We start from the raw sequence: 23,203 nt of genomic DNA, 5'->3' as shown, positions 1-23,203 counted from the left end.
AGAAGGCTTTCAGCGTCACTCCACAACATCCTTCTCAACAACTTTTTAAAACTTATGTATTTATTAAATGCAGGAGGAAAAAGCAGAAGCTATTAAGAGCTGGACATTACGATGCACACACTGCTGCTGCTCCTGAGCCCCTGACGAGTCAGGCATGTGCAGGGAGTTACTCCCGCTGATCTCTGCCGAAGAATTCCAGTAACGATTACAATTTTACAGACAACTTACCTGGGGCTACTCATGGGCTGCTTTAAATAGCCAGGCAGAAGCTGCAGTAAGCAAGTCATGTGCAATGCTGCCTTTTCCATGGGAGCCAAAAAAAACTGCTGGCATGGCTTATCAGCTTAGTTTATCTGGAGACCTCAACATGCTGGAACTTCGTGTACTACACACCCTGTGCCATGGCCTGTAAAAACAGGCCATCAAGCATGCACACTATCCAAAAGGCGGTCTGTCCTACGCTCCACATCCCTGAACTCCATGGTCTGTTTGGTGGCAGTCCCTTCTCTGTTTGTAGTGCCAGGGAAACAGAAATGAAGAGGACTGGGAGCCTTACGCTGGCCCACAGCTAGGTTGCGCTTTTCCAGTAGGAATAACAGCAAAGCACATTCTCCCACCCCACCCGAGTGGAGAGTGACCAGCAAAAATCCGTGGTCCTGAGACATCTGAGGAGGTCAGAACATGCCAGAGAGGGGGGGACACGAGCTGGTGCCGACATCCCCCCAGCACTGTCTCTGGACAAACCTGTGCTGGCTTTGACCCAGAAGGGTGACGACTACAGTGACCACGCTGCAACACACCACCCGACTGCCCTCAGGTTCAAGCCCCTTCCTGACAAACGAAGAGAGATGACAAAACACAGACTGATGTCACCAGAGGCATCATCAAGCTGTCTTACATCACCGGTTCTCTAGCTGCAGTCCTCAGAAGTTTGGGGTTTCCATGGATTCCTGCTGAGACCCATGGAAGATGACTAATTAGAGGAAACATACTGTCAGGACGACTTTTCTGATGGCAAGTTCTGAGTTATGTGAAAGTGGTGGCAACCACTTTCCTAGGTGATGAGTTGCAAACAGTTTCTCTGGGCCTTTGCATGCCTTGGGTGGGGGCTGACAGGTGATGCTCTTCCTTCTCCCACCTACATACCAAATTATATTCACTCCTTCCTAATTTAGCTCCTCTTGTTAAGTTCCAAGCAACTTCCTTGAATAATCATTTCTAAAACTGAGAGTGCAGTATGACAGATCCTAAACTCTCCCCCAGAGCTGATACGTGGAAAGCTGAATCATGTACTTAACCCCCTCAGACTGCACCAAAATTACGCAAGCAGAAATCCCCTTCTGAGTGGCAGGAGAGCATCACCCCAGCTGTGCAAAGCTTTAAGGACATCTCAGCTCTACTGCAATGAACGGGGTAGAAACCTGCCTGTTACATAGTAATGTATAACATGTGAGATACAAATACATTTATACTAGCCATAGAGCTCCATAGAAAATATCTTAAAGCTGCAGTTTAAGTTACAGTTGCTGTATCTTCAACAATTCAGTTACAGACACTACAGATAAATTAACTCTCATTTAGGCAAAACGGGTTGGGTGGTTTTAGTGACACGAGAGAAGACAGATGCAGGAAGTATTCCAGGAAAAACATTTTTTCCCTTCACTTAGAAAACGTGATGGTTTTCATCCTCACCCTTCGCTCCTGCTTCCCTAGTGGAAACAGTGAAGTTTTGAGTCCCAGAAGCAAAATTTAAGAAAAACAAAACCGATGTGATTCCACTCTCCAAGATGCAAAACTGCACAAACCAGCACAAAACCCTTCCTTCACGTACCGACCTCTTAACACACAACAGGCCATCACTGCTGCTAACTTGCACGTGCAGCCGTACTCAGGTCTGGGAAATGGTTGTCCTTAATTCCTTCTCCACTGTCATTTGCTCTTGCCTATGACAAGGCCGCAGAGCTTCCACCACGAGCCCTCATGTTTTCTCAGGGAACAGCTGATGAGCTGAACAAGGATGTTCCTTCCTTACTTCTTTGTCCTGGGTACACTGCTTCTGCCACCAACAAGGCCTAACAGCACAAACTGTAAAGAATGCCAAATTCTCAAGACGGTGATTAAACCCACTTGTTTTTGCTACAGCATCGGACGCCTGCCTCTCAACACCATGCCCCTCGTGATGGAGGTGTTAGAGAGGACGCATTTAGGGAGAGAAGCACAGGTCTGCAACAGGCTTTAGGAACCACTCCCTGAATTCCTGAAAAGCTGGTGAAAAGTTCACCCCCAGCGCTGAGGATGGAGCTGCTGACATCCTGACCAGCCCTGCCAAGGACAGTGAGGTGTTGCGAATATTCGTCGAGGTCAAAGTAACGCCGGTTGTACTGCAGTTGTCAAAAAAAGTCCTGCACATTTGCATGTAATGTAGGGTGCAGAGAGGAGTAAGCAGTCAGACCTTACCTGGTGCCATGGAAATACAGTAAAATAGAGAACAAAATGTAAAAAACATACCAGTTCATATACTTCTGTTACCTTCTATTCTCCTGTTTTATTCAGGCCATATTCCACTCTCATCTTCTTTCACAATTGCTGTTTTCGTCCTTTTCACTCCCTGCATTGTTTGCAGCAGCACTTTCTTTCTTTCTCAGTTGGTATCTAGACTTCACAGAGGCCCTCAGCTTCCCACGTCTTTTATCACACATCCCCTCCCTATCTTACCCATTTTCCACAGAGGATTTCCAATGCCCTTTATTTCCCCCAATTCTTTGTCCTCGCCTTCTGGCCATGACATAAATGCACAAACACTTTCTAAATTTAGAACAGCCACTGCAAATGTGATCAGTCATTTGCCTTACTTTATAATTCATGATTTATATATATATATATAAAATGTAACAACAACAACAAAACATTTTTTTCCTCCATTCCTTCTTTATTTCTTTGGGGTTCTCTGCACTTGGCCACGGAGCCAACTGAAAATCTCTCCAGACAGACACAGCCCATTTCTCAGTTAACTCCTTCAGGCACTGCTAAGGCCACTGCTGCATATTTCCAGCAAAGCACTCATGTCACTGCCTCACATCTCAGGGCTTAATTCTGCACACAGCACCATCAACTACTTCTGCCCCGTTAGCAGAAAACGCAAAGCCTTTTCCCACAGAGCTCATTTCCCTACGGGGTTTTGATTGCCAGGATTTGCCTTTATCAATACTCAGAAGTTCTCCACTTGTGTGTCTTCATCCTCCAGCTATATCTATCATGGCAGGGCAGCCACACGATTTATCACACCAATTCTCCTCCACTATAGCAATCTACAGCTCACCAGTGGGGTTTCTATGACCAAGACTTGGGCAGAAAACCCTGAAAGCCTGAGCCAAGTGAATTGCATCAATACTCGGTGATGACAGTGTGCCAGTGCTAATTACTTCGCTGCCAATCAGTTTATCAGAAACACCCAGTTGTGTGCTCTTCTTTCAAGTCCCCTCTGTCTCCAAGTGCCCCACCTTGCCTTTCTCCGCTGCCGAAACATCTGGGTGGCCGCTTCACTTCTCGCAGCGTAGCCTAAGGAGGTGATTACAGCTCTATGCAACATGAGCCACAATTAAAACACAGTGGAAAAAAGAGCAAGAACCCATGGTATAGGCTAAAGCATGAAGATGTGTGAGGGCCAGCCTGGAGCATCTTTGTTGCTCAACATGGAAACGTTGAGCTAGCGCCTATCTGGAACAGCACAAGGCGGCTGGAACAGCGCAGCATTGGAGTGCCGCATTTGTTCTCCTCCCTTTCCCAGGAAGGCTGGAGGAATTAAACTAGGTCCAAGAACTCTTTCTTCTCAGTTAACGCTCATCTGCCACCAGCTTTTTTGCGAGACAGTCCCTCCCATCCTCTTCCCCACGGCCACTTCAGCCAGCCTCTTCCAGGAAATCAGACAAGACAAGAGCAGAATCACTCATTTGCCAGCCACCCGATCACGGAGCAGGGGCAAGAGATTGTAAGAGGAAACGCATTTTTAAAGGAGAAGTTTTTACTGCTTCTCGGGATCTGGCTTCTGTGTAGACTGACACACAAAGAAACTCTTACAACATGCACACAGTGAGGAATTCAGATTAGGGAAGTACAGAGAGAAGCGGAAACAGCTCTGAACCAAGCCTGAAAACCTGCAGATCCTCAAGCGCATGTCATAAGATGAGAGCAACAGGCTCATACCAGGAGCTAGGGAAAAAAAAAAAACAAAAACAACAAACAACAAAACACACCACCAGCCTTGAGGAGCTGCTGAACTCTGTTTAAACTTTTTATTTGACGTAGATAATCTCCACAATTTTAACGCTTGACTTTTGAGGTGAGAGTGGGGAGTGAACGACTCCCAACATAGCCAAGTGACTCGTATCTCAAAAGGGAGCGTCTGGAGTAACTGACCCTGAACAGAACAAATGAAGCCAAGTATTTTAAAAAGGGTGAATTTATCTAAAAACCATCAAAACCAAGAAGAGCTATAAGCTCTACTCTCATGCCATTAATACAACGATGCCTCTTAGATCTATCTTCAATACTTCTCATTCATTTCATAGGACTACATAAAAAGGGTGGCAAGGCGCTTTCATGATCTTAAATCTCAGAAGTGATGAGAGCTGGTGCAAAAGCCACAGCTCTGCCCGTCTGAGTAGCAGTAGTGCTTGGTGCAGTGTTGGGAACGCTTATTTGCACATCGATCCCTGCTGCCGATTTAAAGAACAAACCATCTGGGATTACAACTCATTGGACTGAGACAAACTTGCATTTGATTTACTGAGTGAAGCTTTCCAGCCCTGGTCATGACGTCCCCTTCGTCTCCTCCTGGTTCATACGCAGCCAAATACATCTGCACCTGAGGGGGCCTTTGCCATCCTCTGCAGAAGATTCCTGAGCTCCCAAGGCTGCACAGGATACATCAGTGCTGTGCAGAGTCACTGTACAGGGGGACAAATATCCACTGACCTGGGCTGCAGAGCTAGGAAAGATGAATAAAACGTAGAAAGACAGGACAGTTTGCTAAAGGTTTAGTTCATGACTCAACAGTCTGTAAAGTTTGCCCAAGAAAGGCTGGCAACCTGAAACTGATATAAAAATAGTGTCTTTTTTTTTTTTTTTTTAAACAAAACCAGAGCCAATCAAAACCATGTAACAAATCCACTGAACTTCAGGTTGTTACTGTGCTGCATTGCAACATCCTGAAACTTCCCAGAACAAAGCTTTTGTCCGCAGGACAGAGCCATTTACGCAAAGCAGAGAGATCTGCTGCTAGCAGCGAGCTCTGCAGGCATACACACAGCCGCGGAGATCATTCCTCAGCAGGCAGGAGGGATGTGTACTCAGCTACAAGTGTGTGCAGGCACATACAACCATAGCAAACTGCATTTGTTGATTGAACTGTACCAGTAAAACCTTTCCTGTGAGAAAGTCGTGGTCACAAAATTGTCAAAGCAACGAAACAAAACAACTGCGCAACACAGCCCTTTGGGGATGAGGGTTTGGAGGACGGGGAGTCTGCAGGTTAGACTTTTCCTGGGCTCTGATGACTTCATGGTGGAGACAGGTGAAGTGAAACCTGACTCGGGTAACCTTAGCCAGAGAGAGATAGAAATAAACAATATTATTCCTGGAAAGAAGGGGTAGTAGCTGTCCCTCTGCCAAAGTGCACTCCAGTCCAGAGCCTATTAGCAGCGGATTCCTTCCTGTGCTCCACCTCCCAGTGTCAGGGCAACGGTCCCAGGTCTTGACGTCAGCGCTGCCTTTTGTTTGCTGCAGACTTTCCCCTTCTGCAGGGTGAGCAGGCTGAGGCACGGAAGTGGCTCGGCAGAGAGCTCCGCTCTGCCCAGGTCTGCCAGCTCTCCACAAGCCTCCAAGGACAGTCTGCTCCCCGCATTACCGATTCCAACCTTTTCCAGTGGAAAGAAAATTGAGTTCATTACGTCTAAATCGTTTTACGTCCAAATTGTCCTCTTGCTAACCCTTCCTTTGACTTGTACCATGCTTTATCTTTTGTGGTTTTATCTTGCGTTATTTAGATTACAAGATCTGCCAAGCAAGGACTCTTTCCATATGCATGTGACAAGACTATAAATCTACTTCTTTAACTATCAGATGTATTTGGAGAAAATCCTCACAGAGACGGGGGGACAGTCTTCTGGAGCTCCAGGCTAGTGCTCAGGGATTTCTGAGGGGGAAGGCAGAACGAGGCCAGGTGTTACCACAAAATCTTTCCACCTCTCTGAACCTCCGACAACTACAGCCAAACTGGCGGTCTTCCCAAGCGAGCAGAGGAGCCTCTGTCGACTAGTCACGATGACTTGGGCACCCACAAGCCATTCCTCACCCTATGCAGCCACCTGTCCCAAAACACGAGCTGCCCCATGGCAGAACAGGGAGAGAGGGGCTTGCAGCTGAGCAGGTGCTGCTAGGTTGGGCTTCTCCTGCTGAAGAGGCCCTTTAAGATGCAGCTGGAGCAGTCACTGTAAGATTGTGCCACCCCTAATACACATTCAACACTCTGTTACACCCCATAGCTTCTTTGTTTAAAGGCTGAATGTTGTAGGGAAATAAATACGAGTCACAAATAAATGGAAAAACACAGTCACATAATACGCACAAAAACATGCCCGGTAATCAGCTGCCGCGTGTTTCCGAGAGGAGATGCCAGCCTTCTCACATGTTCAGAGTTAAGATCTGACCACATTCATAATCCCTCCTTTTGACAGCACCAAACCTGACCCCTGCTGGGATAGTCCCCAAGAGGCCCGCCTCCTATTCCCTTGCTGCCTTTTTCTCCTTCTGAAAGCTTAAAGCTGGGGACCTTTCATATCTTTCCTGCTTGTAAGATTCTCAAACTAGTACTTAATTTCATACTTTTTGCATGAGTGCTGCTGCTGGCTTTCTGTATCTGTAACCAAGTGAAGAACGGGGCTGTTACGTGCTGGGTAAGGCACAGGGCCGTCACCGCCATTCCTAGGCTCTTAGCAGCTAACAAGATGAGCAGCCCAGGCTTCTGCTAGTGAGAAAGAAAAGAAAACCTTGTCTGCCATCTCTATTGTCAGAACGACAGAAAACTGCGTGCTCAGCCTAGGCCAAGGGGCTTCATTCCTCATAAAGAGTTAATTTGTGAGGAAGGGAACGCGAGCTGCCTGCATCTCAGCAGAGCCTGGTCATCCTGTGCCATCCTACTGGCCCATACAGAAAGCCAAACTTCCCAGAGGACCAGCCCACGTCCAGTCCCTCAGGACACTGCATGCACTACCTAAACCTTCCATCAGCGCCACAGGAAGGTGGGAGGAGGAGGGCCCAGCGGCTCCTCACACAGCCCCCTCCTATCCTCCGGCACAGGAACCGCGTGTCGCCTCGTTCAAGCTCCTTCCAGGGCAGTCAGGCTAAGCAGAACGGAAAGGCCTGCTCGAGCTGACCGCTCAGGAGGATGACTTGATATTGCTGACTGAAAAGCACCCGCGGGCGGTGTCTGGGAGCAGCCGGGCAGTCCGCCAGCTGCCGCGGGCCGATCGAGGGCTCTGCGCGAGGGAGCGCGGCACCAAACCAGGCTGACTTTCCACCAGCGTGCCCCGGGAACGCACACTGCCAGTCGGGCCACCGGGGAGATAAACAGCACTTTGTGAGGCCTCACGCAGATCCTTTCTCTAATATAAAGGCTTGACAAAATTAAGCCTTGGGGATGACTAGCAATCTGAACTTAATTTATGTCGCACGGCGCTCTCTAAAACCAGGCTGTGATGCACAGAGAAAGAATATTTCCAGGTACTGGAGAGACAGCTATTCCTGTAACTCAGCGCTGCCCTCCCACTCCACCGAGGTAGGCGAGAGAGTGGCACGAGGCTTATCCGGAGCGCTCTGAACCCGTGAGTCAGGCCTCCAGAAATTGATAGACCGAAAGGTGGTAGGAAGGGTGTCAGGGTGGAACGGATGCGTGTGGCTAGTGAGTGGCCTTCAGACTGCTGAGCCTGCAGAAAATCACACTTTCCAGGCTCTCCCCTGTCACTACAAGGACCGAGAATCTTCTTTTCTGAAAAATAAAAGAAAATTCGAGATTCTTATCTCATCAAGAGAGAAAATGATGAAGCCAAGGGTTTAAAGAAAAACAGGAAGAGCCTGCAGTGGGGCAGAAACGGTTCTCTAGACCATGGCCACCACCTGAAAGACCCGCTTGTAGCAGCTCCCAAGGCAGGATGCGTGCCGTCCCGGTGTGCCCTGCCCCGACTCCCCCCCTGCATCCTGTACTCGGCGGTGCAGGAGCCGGCTGCCAGGCGCACAGGGGTGACCGTGTGGCTGCACTGCACTTGCAGAGGTACGGCGGGGTATCTCCGAGCTCGAAAACACAAAGTGGCCATGCAGCTGAAAACGTTCAGCTACATCCTGGTGGTCTCAGCGAGCCACACAACACTCTTAGCGCCTCCCCAGCACTGAGCAGCGAGCGGCTCCGTTGTGTGCTGCTGCTGGAAGCACTGCCGTCAGCCCCAGGCTGCTGTCAGCCCCAGGCAGAACGCGTGGCATGGGGCAGGCGCTACCAGCACGTGGTGCTCGGAGGCCGCGGCTGCCTCAACTTCTCTGTCATACTTTTTTGTTTGTGATGTTGGTGCAGAGAAGTAAGGAAACAGAAGTCCAGGGAGGAAGTGAGTCAGGAAACCTGTACCTCAGCGCAGGGGGAAGTGTGACTCAGAGCACACGGTGCTCGCCGCTCCCCACTGCCCTGGAGGAGGTGATAAGATTGTGTAATCCCCAAGACAGCTTGCTGCACATCCTAATTCTGCTGATCCTCCCAGGGGAGGGGTGCCTCTGCTGAGTACTGTACATTAGCTGATTTCTTAGAATAAACTGTGACAGCTCCCCGTGAGCTCATCGCGTGGGAGGGGGATGCTGGGCTCCCTGCCTGAGCTGACAGAACGAGGAGCCACACAAAGCACCGAATTTATCAGGAGTGCAGCAAAGACCGGGCAGAAACCTCTCCTTTAATCTATTTGTTCTTTCAGAGAGAGAGCGTAGGGACCTAAGTGCTTGAAAACCATAGAGGAACTAGCTAAAAAGCAGAGAAAAGAAAATTTGGGAAGGAAGAGGAGGACAAAGGCGGTGGCAACAGGAGGGGAAGAGACGACCTGTGTGGTCAGGCAGGCTGGCGAGGGGCAGCCAGGGGGAGAGGCAAATGAGATACTGGGGGAATGAAGCCCAAAGTGGGGGTCATGCAAGGGAAGCCTGAAAGAAGAACAAGGAGGGCAGAGAGAGGATGGAGAAAAGATCACAGGGAGAGTCACTCAGGAGTGATGAGGAAGGTGAATTGAAAACAAAACGTTGCTGGGCCTCAGAGAGTAAGGGAAGACGTGCAGTACCGCACTGAGGGAAAGAGGCAGACACCCACTGCGTTCTCGGTACCCACCAGAACCACGTTTCGCCTTCTGGTGTCTCTGGTCGTCGGTGTAAGGGCCCTTTCTGAGAAACAACCGGAGCTCTAAAGCAGACGGGTGGGGCATCACCAAATGGCCCTTTCTGAACCATGCGGGATTGTTTCCTTATCACAAGCACAGGCTGAAGCAGTGTCAGCGCCCACACTATCTCCCAGCGGGCAGTCAGGCAGCGCTCAGCACTTTGCCTGTGTTTGTACAGCACCCGGTGCAACAGCACCTCGGGACGCTTCTGGAAATTTCTACTGCACAAACAAAGCGTGCATGCCAGCTGAACTTCCGAACTGCCACCCTCTACTCCCCACGGATGGAACCGTGCTTATGGAGTTGCTTTTGCTAGCAACTTCAGCTGCTGCAGGTGAGCTGAGAAAAGGCGCTCGCTGTCCCAGCGCGGGCAGGGCTGGAGGGCGTACACACCAGGAACACCCATGGCCTTTCACAAAAACTGACACAGGGTCGGGAAAGGTCCTGTCCCACCTCACCAATGTCAAAACCCACAAAACAATAAAGAGCGAGGCACAAGTTAGGGAAGTGAAGGCTTGTTTACATAGAAAACTCACTCTGAAGTACTGTTTTCAGGAGGGACTGCTCTGCTCTTCCCAGGAAAGCTTCACGCTTGGACACAGAGGGGCAAATTCATCTGAAGAAGATCTAAACTGTATTTCAGGCACTGTTCTGGAGTCCTAAGCACACACAATATGGCACTAATAATGCCATTAACACCTTTTGACTGCAAAGCCGTCACACTATTTGAGTCAGGAGCCAGAAGTGATCACAGCACCAGTTTCAGAGACTTTTACCCCCAGCTGAGGGGCAGTGAAGATGCTGGCTGAGACTCAGAAGACCTAAAGCCTACCTTCCACTTCTGTCCCGACCTGCTGGCTATCCTGGGGCCAAACCACTGCATGCCCTTGGGCTCTGAGTCCCTTTTCTGCCTTTTTCTGCCTCACTGGTATTGAATGCAAGCTTTCTGGGCGGGGGCTGCTGGACAGTACATGTCTGCAACGTTAAATGCATCCCAGACCGCAAAATGCTAAATGGTTCTGTAATGGAAATAATAATGAGTACTTTAAGTTTCATGGCTGCTTTTCTCGGACAAATGTCACAGCTCATATGACCTAACGTCCCAGGGCTACCAGGCCTGGGGAGAAGAGCTGCACGTCGGAACTGTGTGCCGGTGAGCAGGCAACTCGATGCTTCTGGTAACAAGAGAGTAACATTTTCATCATAAATCAAGGGAAATAATAATTCCCATGAAATCTCAAGGCTGCTGGGAAACCAATTTGCTGGAAAGCTTTGCCAGATTTTGTGACTGTTATCACGGCCTCAATGAGACCATGTACTGCACCTCCGTATTTTCCTGTCATCAGTCTGTTACTTAGAAAGAGGGCAATGATATTTTGTTCCTGTAGCTGTTTATCTGTAAGGCCACAGTGCAAGGGCAGGAACTATCGGTATCACACTTTCTAATCACGAGTTAGTTATTCTGCCCCCTGCAAACACTCTCCCGTCTTAGGGCACGGAACAGGGATGAGGCTCTGTCCAGCAGGGCTTTTGTGACGTTCTGCAAGCCTGACTCAGCTGCTGACACCTCCCCACCCACACAGGATGCCTGCACTCTTTTGCAGCGACGCTGGTTTTCCCTTTGAACCTGTGCTAATAGGAAAGCATCAGGTGGAAGGGTCTATTTTTCTGGTTACTGTTTTTCAAGATGCTGCCTGGCCTAGATCAATTCCAAGAATTGAGGCAGTCAAACAAAGAAACTTTTACAGGCTCATCAGCAGCACGAATATCACTGCTCCGGCAGCTTCCCACGCTGTAGCAAGAATTTGCACAAACCAGAACGAGACCACACGCAACAGAAGGGCTGCTCAGCGCCGGCAGAGAACCGCCAGCAGCAGCACCTTCAGCACCTCTGCACACAGCAGAGGCGGCGGGCAGCCCCCGGCACCCCCGTTACGCTTCCCCAGAAAACTCACTCGGCTCAAAAAACCTCCCCGCCACTGTTCATCCAGGCACCCGAGCAAACCACAGCACTTCCACGGCGGTGGCGGGGGAAGGCAGGAGATGGGGTTGTTCACTCAGTTCCCTCCCCAGAGGCCACGCTCTTGGGCAGGACTGGCACACTGCAGCCTCTCCTCTGCTGGGTCTGAAGCCTGGAACATGAACAGCAGTAAACTCCTTCAGGAACAGGACAGGGCAAAGCACAGGCTTGTAAGATCCCAGTGCTTCGGCCCTTCTTTCTCCATCCTCTGTGCCCAGAGAATCAGCCACTTCCATGAACAAAACATCTCACCAAGGCAGCTCCTTACGTGCAGCTACCAGCAGCAGCTTACAAACAGTGAATCTGACATCCCAGGTTACCCAAAGCCCCTCTCACTCCCTCCTTCTTTGTGTGTACTTTGACAATGCCTCTGCTGCCTTTCACAGTGGCTTTGTATTCTTTCCTGGACGAAGGCACTGAGGAGCTGAAAACAGGAGCCAGACCTCCCCAGAGCTGGACTGAGAAATGAACCTGACCAGTATCAACCTGATGACCTGTGTCAAGTGGAAATTTAGGTCAGTTTTAGGCACAAAGGAAAAGGAAGGCATTTTCTTCCTCTCCTGAACAAGGAAAGCAAAAAACATTGCAGCAGAAGAGCCTCTGAACTGCTCTTTGGCTAACTGCATCCATGGGAATAACAACAGAAATACCTACACCTCGTTATTCTGGTCACCTTAAGCCATTTTCTGGGTCCCATCAGAGTCATCACAGCCTTCAAACTTGGATAAATTTGGCACTGGGGCCATGGCCGTGACAGTCACAGCTGTGAAGTAACAGCTTTGAGTCAGCCTGAAGAAAGAAGCAAATGAGCCAGTGTGACCCAGTAATAGCTTGTGTTTCCCAAGAGCTCTCTGCCTGGGGGCCCCACAGTCACTGACAAACCCCACAGGACCACCGCATCCCACACTACACAGAGGGAAAACTGAGGCACGGAGAACAGTGCTTGTCCTCAATCATCCAGCAAGAAAAAAGAAGCCGAATTGCAAGATTATAAACTAAAAGCTCCTCCTCCCTACCCATAACACAGATGCAGACCCCATGTAAGTGATTTCATTTAAGTTAATGGAATTTGCCCTGTGGCACACAGAGTCTTTATGTGCTGCTAGAAGCATGTTATCAAACACGTTGTGCACCAGTACACAGCGCTGTGCTGTAGTTACCCTCTTGTGGTGCACCTTGACCAGGACAATTCAGGGGGAGTCCGGCTGGGAAGCTCTTTGCCCTCCAAAAGGCACTTCCCGAACTGAAGCAGGGCCCGGGGAGGAGCTGGCCACTGGAGCAGCCTGGCCGGCTAGCAGCTGCTGTGGCTTCAGCTCTGCGAGGTGAGAGCAAAAAAACTGAAGGTGGTCCTAGCATAAATCTATTGGGCCTGGGTTACACCGGGGGTACATCTCGCAGATGATGTGACAGTATTTCAGACTGGCTTCCAAGCACCTGACTCCAATGAATGAAGACAGCCTCTGTTCCTTTCCAGAAGATCGCAGCATAGCCTCTTCTGGTGCAGCGAGGGTTAATTCAGGCGAGCAAACAAGAGGGATGAAGATCAGCTCATCTTTTCCATTCAGGCAGATCCTGCCACAGAAAATGCTGGTTTCTCGATGCTCAGTGTCTCAGTGACTTCCAGGAACAGTGAGCTAAACTCAGCTGCTCTTCCCAGCACCAGCTGAGGGGGCGGCAGGGGATGGAACACAGCCCTGTTCTTGGAAGGCAGGAAAAAATAAGGCTCTGGCAGAGCTGTGCAAGCTCGCCTCTCTTCCCCTCCCCTCCCCAGAAGCCTCTTTCAGCATCTCTAATTCCTCAGGGTACAGCTGGGTTGGTTTTTCCTTTTATCAAATAAGCATAAGAGCAACGCACGAGAACTTCAGGCAGTATTCAAGCAGAGAGAGGTTAAATAAATGAAATAAATAAATGATAAGCTCATCTCCACGAGCTCCGATGTGCCCCACCATTTTAGTGCATGACCTACTGTACTTCCTAACATTTTTGTTAGATAAACACAGAAAGCTGCAGAACCATCCAATCCACGGAAACTATTTTTGGCTACTGTATCTTCATGCAATGTGAATTCCAAGGGATGATTGGATATTTGGACCTCTCCCAGCCTGGCTGACTGTGAAGGGAGCAGACAGTAATCTCATTGCTATTCTTCTGTGGAAACAAACATCTTTTAGAGATGACAAGTATCTGGCTTGTAGGTGCAGTACTCTGAATGAGATTCAGGGAACTAGAGCAGTCACCAGCTGTGAGGAATGTGAGGATAGCCTCAAGGCACACAAAAAAGGAAAACAAAAATCAGACCGAGTCGGCTTCACGGCTGCCCACAAGCTGCCCTTGAAATACAAGGCCCTGAGCAGGGAAAAGAGGGAGCAAGCCTCTTGCGAAGTCTGCAGTCAGCACCTCAGCTGGATGAGAATTTGCACCATCTTTTACCCAGATTTAAGTCAGGCCACGCTGAAAACTCAGCACGGCGGCACCTTGCCCCTAGCAGCAGTGAGCCAGCTCCCCTGCCGGGCAGCGTGGCCGACGGGCCACCACCAGCCCGGCCTAACGAGTGGTCACCCCAGGACAGGGCCATGGCACGCTGCCACCAAGGCGTTGCAGGAGAAGCTGTTCCCTGAGATATGCAGTAGCTGTGCAGCAGATAAGATCTGTCTCCTGTGCAGTCAGTCTCTCACCTATTACAAGCGTTTCGTGCACTTCAAATGCTGTGGTTTGCTCTTCTGTTTTTTTTTTTTTTAGTTTTTTTTTTTAACCTGCTGAACAGAAGGAAAATGCAAACTGCATGGCTCCACAGGACTCAAGTTCCCCGCACGTGTTTAGAAGACAAGCAGACTCATCGTTATCTTCCATGGGCTACAGGGCTTTAAAAGGAACAGGGAACAGCATGGCAAGCAATGCAGAGTCTGCAGCAAACCACAGGTCTGGTTTACAGGCTGCTGAACACCTTCCACTTGCTGGTTTCTAGGTTCTTGGACACCAGCTAAGAGACTTAAGCACCCTGCTGTCCCTTCAGGATTTCTAAACTCCAACATGCCATGCCATTTATCTTTGCTACCCTCAGCTGGGAACAAGAAGTGAAAAGTTGGGCACCAGGCTCAATTTGGGCTGTACAGAAGCTGCTACTTGCCCATAAATCAACGTAGATGTGCTGATTTACACTGTGTGAGAAATTGGTTCATTAGCTCTAATTAAACAGGGCCCCAAGCCACACAATTTAAATTTGAACAGTGTTCTTGAACACCCTGTTCAGCCCAGGAACTGGGATTTGCTTGGTGCTTTCCTATATTTAGCATACAGTAATGTAACTGAAGCAACAAAATTAGACTCGCAAATAGCCTGGTTTCTCAGTACTTAATCAAGGACCTTTTCCCAGAACTGCCGAGGGCTGAAATTAAAAGAAAGGAATGTGTGGTAATCAGCCCCATGGAGACAGAAGGAAACCACCATGAGTTTTATGTCCAAACATACATTCTGGCCAGCTGAATGTACCATTGTTTAAATTAAATGTGGCTTCAGAGTGACCCAGCCTGGGGTTTGCATGAAACTCTTCAGAGGGCACAGCCTCTTCACGGGGAATTACCGAGCAGATGCAACTCTGATGGTCAATAATTCGCTGTACTCAGCCCCCATCCGTAGCAGATGTAGAAAATGATAGGTCTGAGGTACCCCTGCAATAATGCTGACCTGTTTCTGCCCATGGCTCTGGTGACCAGCAACAGGTATAGAAAGGAGAGTCTGAAAGACAAATCCAGCGTCCAAACGGCAAAATGCACAAAATGGGCAACGATCGGAGTGCGGCAGCACCAGGCAACAAAGCAAGGAAAGGAGGCAGAAGCCTGCAGCTCTGCTCTCGTTCAAATTCACTTTAATAGGTCTGACAAGATAAACTAGAAGGCTCCATTTTCCGTCCTTTCCTTAATCTACTTTTTTACTGGGAAGCTGAATAGAAGAATTTTAAAAAGAAAAAAGTTCTGTCACTGATTTTCATACTACTATTAGGATGAACCCCTCTCCTCATTCTAGCCTAAGAATTGCCAGAGGAGTAAGACAAAGAAAATATTGTGTAGGCAGTAATATAGCCAGACGTTAAAGAAGTGTTGAAATACTTCAGAAACTGTCAAAGCTCGCAGCTGATGCTGAATAAAAGCAGGCTTCGTTTTTATGCATTTCTACAACACCGGCACCAAGAGCCTCCCAGTGTCGGTTAGGACTTGCACAGACACTGATGAAGTGCTAAGTCAGAGGAAGGTACGTATACTTGGAGCTGCATTTTCCAGCTTTGGCAATCCCCTTGAAGAGCCCAGCTGTGCCTCCCCATTGCTTCTGCTTGCACCGTGCAGCGAGCGGACAGGGCGGCCTGCCACGCGCAGAGCATGCCCCTAGAAACGTCCTCTGAACAGCTGCTGCCAAAACGTCTTCAGGTTGGGTTTAGTTCCCTCAGGCAGAAGCTACTGACTCCTCCTGGCAATTTTTTCCTACATAACGCGGGATCTCTGCTGCAACTGGGCAGATGAGGTAAAAAGGCTGAGAATCCCCCTGAGCATTCTCCTGCTGGTGCGGGAGGCAGGATGTGAACACAGGGCAGGGAAGCAGAGGAAATAAGGGGAGAAATGGGAACCACACAACACTAACATAGGTCAGCCACTGTGACTTCGGTATACCCGGAGGCAAGACAGCTGAGAAGGAAGGGCCCGGTTTGCTCCCCTCCCTGCAGTAGAAAAGCTGCCTGGGCTCTGAAGCTGAATCTGGAAATGACTCCCTCTGAGCTCCAGCTATTGAGAATTGATTACGCAAAGCCACATCAGGGAAAGCATGCCCTGTATGGGGCAGATCTTTCTCAGTGCAGTTCTACAAAACATTATAGCATAATTAAGCTGCCGTTAATATTGATAACTCCATTTTGAATTCTATTTCTAGTTCCATTTCCTCCATTAATCCAATACTGCTTTCACATCCTTATTAAAGATATCAGCATGACAGCAGAAAAAAAAATATAGGCTGAGAATCCTATTTGTAGTGACTAGTGACTAACATCAGGTGCAAACTGCAAGGAGCTCTAGAGTGCAAAAACCTCCAAGTTAACCTAGCAACCCCAAAGCCTCTCTGAGATTCACAGATATGAGCATTTCCTAGAAGGATAATGAGAAGAAATCATTTACTCTTCGATTACAAAACACATAAGTGCATTTGAAAAACACACATCAAATCCAATTCAAGGAAACACACGCCCGGCTCCTACATTTTTAAGAAAAGCCAAGCTGCCTTCCTACAAGGTAACATTCATGAACAAGAAGTGGGATTACCACTGTGGCGAACCCATTCATACTAAGCAGAGCAGAGCTGCAGTGGAGGGCGCAGGAGAAGCTGTGAGGCACAGCTGGTGGGGAGCTGGGGGATTGCACAGGCCTGTGGATGATAACTATCTTCTATCATCCAACTAAACACAGAATCAGCATGAGAACTACTTTAATGCCTCGCCCGTGGCCCTGCCTTTCCTTCCTCCCCAAAGGCACGCTGCTCCTCCCAGCAGGCCTCTTACCGCAGCGTGCTTCTGCAGCGAGGGGTCCAAGGCACCGCTCTAAGCGGCGCTCAGGTGTTGTTCCTGTGTCTTTGTTTCCTTAGGCAACACCTCACACTTTTATGCTCCCTTGTGTTATGCTGGAACAATTTGGGCTTTTGCATTTCATCCAGGCCTCGAACCCTTAGCGGGCGAGCCCCTGTTAGTGCCCCAGCGGAGGCAGAGCCAGCATGCAGCCTTCCCTGTAGTTAATCTTCCAAACCTTCTTACTCGGAGCGGGTGCAAAGGTGGGAGACTTCCCTCAGCTCACAGGCACGCCGTCTGCGGAGCATCCAAGCCCTGCAGCTGGACAGTGTCAGGGCAAGCACAAAAGCTCCACATTGAGCATACCTTTTCTTTAGCAGGGAGGCTTGATGCTACGCAGCCTCCACACTCCCTTCCTAGCCTGTCACAAGGGGGATTACCACATCAGCACTGGCATCACCATTCAGAACATTTTCAAAGGAAACAATTCCTCAGTACGCAGGAGTTCAAGTCACTGGCAGATAGAATATCCGAGTAAGCCAGTGAGCTCCCACCTTCCCTTGACAGTTAATCCAAAGCTCTGGGGGATGACGGCTCCAAGCCTCAGCGAGCTCCCTTCCCTCTCAACCAGCACCACTTTGTGGCCTTTTTGAACCCAAAGCCTTTTTCCAGACTTGGTGGCTGCAAGCCAGCTGTTCCTAAAGAAGCAGAAGTGTTGCTCTGTCCTGGAAGAGTCACGAGATGCCTTAAACCCAGCAGGAACGCTAAGGGATCCTCTCCCCCAGGGCTGGTCCGTTATCCCGCAGAGAAATAGGGAGCCAGGGAGAAAGCCCTTCACCCCGACCTCTACACCAACTCCAATCATCCACTTTCCCTTTTGGCATATTGAAACCCCAGTGTCCTAGATCTCCCCAGTATTAAAAATTACCACCTGCAAACCACCTATGCTCTTAGCACGTCTGCCAGGCTTTTGCCTGCAAGTTATCTGAACATGCACTTTCTAAAATGCTTGTTCCTAATCAGTGTTTTATAATATTTTTTCTTTGAGGCCTAATAATTTAGAAATTAATCCTTCTGTGATTTGAGTATATTATTCTGCTGTCATCCAAACACAGATCAGAAATACTAAATGCTTCTACTTAATTTTCATCCTCATTAACAATTGCACCATTTCAATTTCAAAGAGGCATTATATAATTTTCTGTTTCAAGCAGATTGTTTAAATTCTTTATTGTCCTTGAAGATAGCAGCCAAGGATAATTTTACATTTCCCTTTTTATTTCCAGTTTTCTACACTTCATTTCTAATTTATATTAACTGCTACCCATTCTCCCTCCCCTTCTATGCCGCTTTTACTTTTTTGCTCCTAATGCTGTCTTGACCACTGAACAACGAGCAGCTTTTATGCAGACGCCTCTTTCCCAAGGGCACAACCACAGTTTTTCCATATAATGCACTATTCTTAAAGAGTGTCTAAATCTCGCATTCCTATAAAGCTCTCTCTGAATTCCAATCAAAAAGTCCTTTAACTTTAGATAAATCGTGTGTTAGGTTTCTAGTTGAAAGAGTCTTTGTTTTGTTTAGATTTTCTATAACAAAGGTCACGGTTATGCGGATACAACCACTACCAATCCAGCTCTGAAATCCTGCACCCCCAGATGTGCTGGGTCTGTACAAACGCTACTCTGGTTTCTTGAAAGCCACGCAAGTCCTTCCACTCTGAAAGGCTGCACCTGCTGATCCCACGTTCAATAGTTTGTTTTGGTTGTTGCTGCTTTTAACTAAAGGACTAAGTGGAAAATAAGCCCGCGTTTAGTGACACTGCAGTGTGACTCTAAGCTATCAAAACCACGGGTGCAGAGAGGTAGGACTTTCCTTTGATGCTTTAATTCACCACACTAACTACAGCATTATGTATAGCTGAAGATAAAGCACCCAGTCCCCTCTGCACGTGCTTCACCTAGATGTGTGGGGTGGAAGCTGAGCGTGTTCACTCAACGCAGGGCGCATCCTGCTGTACGTACGCCCTGCGGTCATTTTCTGTTAGCTTCAGGTTCTTTTGGGATGTCCTTTGTAGCCTCAAGTTATCAGAACATTACTTTTCTCTAGCTTGGTTGCCTTCATCATCAAAGGTAAGCTTAAAAGGAGAAAAAAAGAAAATTGGGAAGAATATCCCACTACTCTACCTTTGGAAGCAAGAATGCCAGGCATATCACCCCATGAGTAGCTTCCTGAAGAGCAAATGAGGATTACTTTAGCACAATGACACCTGAGATCCTGTGGTATTTCGAAGCTGCAGCTGTTCTACCTTCTGAGGAGCCTGCTTTGCAATGGTTTTTCACTCATATATTGTCCTCAGACCTTATCACCTGTGCACCAGCGGCTGTTAAGAGATCAGACATCTAATATCTATGATTCTATATCTGGAAAGACCTGGTCTTGCCCTGGCACAAGAGAGATGGACTTTCCTGCTTTACTTCCTGTAATTTTTTCATGCTTTACTAAATGTAATTGCTTTTCTACATTTTCTGAAGATATTTAAATGCCCTCACTGAAATCATCTTTAACTGGGTTGTACACAAGCAAACTGAAAAAGCTGTTTTGACCTTTGCATCAGAGTGTGTCTGCTATTTTTATTTCATTTCTAGGCTGGAGTCAGCTCACCTGTATAGTCCTAACCAAGCTGTTAAAGAACAAAATGGCTCTAGAGAATCAGAAAAGGGCCAACAGCATGACTTATCTTGAAGATTTTTCACTCACCTCTGTCTTTTCCACACACAAATGACATTCCACCCAAACCAGGACTGTTTCAATACTTCAGCAATTAATTTCATTCATTACTAACTCAATGCAATTTACAAGGGGTACATTTCTGGCACTCAGTGGTTAGTGTCTCTCAGCAGCGGCCTAGCCTCCTAAATTAATCCAGTCTGAAAGGGTCTGTGTAAACCCTCAGTGCTTTTTATTACTATTAGAGAACATCTCTCAGCTGGATCCAGCTGTTGCAAGAAAAAAGAACTCTCCCAAAGTACAGAGATCTCATTAAGTTTTTAGCACGTGTGCCAGTGCTTCCTAAACAGTGCTGCTGCAGTCACTGAAAGATGAGCTACCTGGGCCCCAACGCAAATGTCTCTACGAGCACTGCTAAAGCTGATGGAGGTGGGCTTTACTAAATGCAAGCTGAAGTGCCCGTCTTGACCCAGCACAGGGAGCATGGGTCCCGCTGGGGAGGGCTAGGGTAGCTTGAGGGTTACGGCAGTATATGACCAGAAGGTGCACAGAGGAAAGTAGAGGCCATCTTCCTACAGGTGTGAGACAGCACATTGCTAGTGACCGCTGCCTCGTGCTCTGCCCTTGACTCCCGTGATGATAACGACGGCTGCTGCTTATACCCGTGGCTGCTATTGCTGCTGCCTGTGCGTTACAGCAACACGAGTCTGGGAACCCCTGGCACAGGTTATAGCCACAGGCTGAATTCCTCTTTGATACCACTTAAGCCAACATGAGTTCTGAGAAAATGTTGCCACATGTTCTCTCCATGACGCACTGCTGAACAAGCAGCTCTTATTTTGTGTTGCCTCCAGTTTAAAAGCGATTTCAGTGTATGGCCCCATACTCAGGGCTTTGCTGCAGGGTGACTTGGAGCTGGATGAATGCGGCAATACCAGTGCCCACGAAGAGAGCTATACGCTCTCCCAGCTGTGTATGAAATAATAGTACTCAGGACTGTTCCTAGCTATTGGAAACTTTCAGGTACAAACACCATGAGGAACGCTTATGTCATTTGGGTCTCTCTTAACCTCTCTTACCTGAGATAAAACAAGCAACCCTGTACCAAAGCCTTAAAAAACGCAACGCTCCCCCAAATCTGAGGCTCTGATGACAGCCTGGGTTTAGCAATCAACCACCGCTTAAAGTCAGGTTAGCCAGCTGACACGTTACTTATGACAGATCCTTACTTGCTGTGCTGTTCCTCTGAAAGACTCAAGGAGCTGTTTTCACTAGTGGTCCAACTCACCACAAAATCACAAAGCATGTTGCCTTTTCCATCACCTGCCAAGAATTAGTTATAGATCACAGCCATCTCCAGGATTGAAACATTACTGACATTCTGGAATCCTGTGCAATTGCCTGGATTAAAAAAAAAACAGCCTGTGAAGAACTTTTTTCTAGATCCCTGAGACCTCGTCCAGGAGAAAGGCAACTGGCTTCGGAGCCATGTTAGGCTCCCTTCATTGTATTGGGCTTCGCAGTTTGTGAGCAGTCACTGAGGAGGTGGTGTGAACATGCTTGCCATAAGGGAACGCCTCTTTGAGAAAATCCAAGAGCTTTTGCCCTTCTTTCTGCAGCATGTCTTGTTCTCTTCTGAGAAACTGGGTCTGAAAAACTTCGAGATGCGCTGCAGTCTCCTACTTACCCAAGCTTTCAGGAAGGAGAAGTCAGGGAAAAAAGAGCCATTTATGAGAAAAGGTGGGTTTTGTGGGAGCTTAATGAGCCACAGCACACAGCCTTTAGGAGACGTGACTATTTCTGCTCTAGCTGTACTTTTAGCTTTCCGCACAGACAGTAACAGTCCTTTCCTCCGTTAAAATTACTTAACGTTAACTGAATTAAGTCTCAACTTGAAACGTCTAACTTCCAAGAAGAGGAAGTCTCTTTAAGGAGTATTCACTAACTAATCCTGAGAAGTTAGGCTAAGGCCAGACGGCCCATTTCTTTAGCTCATCACACAGCAATCCATCCTGTTCACGTGGAGCTCTGCAGCCTTGTGAGCTGCAGCTTCTTAGCTTTTGTTCATGACCTATTTATGCCACTGTTTACAAGCTACCCAAGACTGCCTGGCTATTGCAGCTTGAATGTATAAACTGCATCCTCAAGTGAACATTACACTTTCATTTTGGAGATTTACACATGCACAAAGAAATTGCTAAATTTTGAGAAACAAGGAGGGGAAAGAGATTCACTAAATGTAAATTGATTCTTTTCTCAGAAAAACAACAACAAACAAACAGAAAAACAGTCATAATCCCAGCCAATTGCATATGTATCCTTTAAAAACTCTTTTCAGATTTCAGTTGGATTTTTTTAACTACTTGTTGGTTGTGGTTGTGAAGAGCCAGCAGTTAGCAACAACTGCTGTTCAACTGAAATTATACTACAGTACCAGTATTTTGTGGGTTTTGTGACACTTTGCTGCTGCCTCAAGTTGTCCTGTGCACAGAAATAGTGCTCTGAATGGAACAGCTGCATTTTATACACAACTCTTTATTTCATTGTCATAACAACAGGAAAAAACTCTGAGGGATGCGTGCTCACTGAACCAGTTATAAAAAACACAGACCCAGAACAAAGCAAGAGACATCAGCCAAAGTCAACTCCTCTGGCACGCAGGGTAAGGGAATGGGAGAGCCTTGGGCATCTCTACCCTCTCGCCCTGTGTGACATCCCCTTATTTTTATGGCACTCCTAGGAGTCCCCTTCCAGCACACCCCAGCTCAGGTGGCAGCACGTGGGGCAGGAGCTGCGAACCCCCCGCACCACATTCGGAACAGTCTCAGCAGTCTCCACCAGCCAGAGCTCGCCCCAAGCCTTGTTTCATTGGGTTAGTACCCCAAGGTAACCCTAGGCCTGATGGGCCCATCAGAATAGAAAAGACATTGAAGAGGCATTCTCACTCCAGCACGGGAGGTTTTATGCTGTTACCACGCTGTTACCTGGGCCTATTTCAAGGCCCAGGCTGCACAGAGATGTCCAAGCATGGAAGTGACTTACCTTGAGTGAAGTTCACAGCCCATAGATAATTCTGCCCAGGCCTGCACACCACTTTGGCTCCATTTGCACCACTGAAACTGTTTTAAAGAAAGAAAAAAAAAAAAGAAAGGTAAACTCACTCTTCAGGAATGTCTTCTTTCAGAAACAAACAAACAAACAAACAAAAATAAAACTTTTTAAAAAAAATTTACTTTTTCTAATTCTTCACAAGACTAATGAGCAGAAGAGCAATCCCTTTGCAGCCTTTGTTGCCCATATTGACTCAGCCAAAAGCAGACACCTAACTGAAATTCTCAGAACAGGGACTTTAGAAGTAAACGGTGAGAGAAGGACGCATCCAACCTGGATCTGACTAGCGCTCATGTTAGTGCCCAGCCTGCTCTGCTGGAAGACCCAAGGGTTTCTCAGGTG

General features: G+C 48.0%; 1 protein-coding gene across 1 annotated transcript in view; it reads right to left on the bottom strand.

The window, feature by feature from the left end:
- Positions 1-22,855, bottom strand: part of MAPKAPK3 (MAPK activated protein kinase 3) — a 108,129-nt gene extending 85,274 nt beyond the window's left edge. The window contains exon 1 of the mRNA XM_035338047.1: positions 22,793-22,855. The gene's annotated coding sequence lies outside the window, so the exon portion shown is untranslated. The remainder of the gene's footprint in view (positions 1-22,792) is intronic.
- Between the last annotated feature and the right edge of the window lie 348 nt (positions 22,856-23,203).

Source organism: Oxyura jamaicensis, chromosome 12, assembly GCF_011077185.1.
Source record: "Oxyura jamaicensis isolate SHBP4307 breed ruddy duck chromosome 12, BPBGC_Ojam_1.0, whole genome shotgun sequence".
Taxonomy (NCBI): domain Eukaryota; kingdom Metazoa; phylum Chordata; class Aves; order Anseriformes; family Anatidae; genus Oxyura; species Oxyura jamaicensis.
Note: the sequence above shows the minus strand (reverse complement) of the source record. Positions and strands in the feature narration are given on the sequence as shown.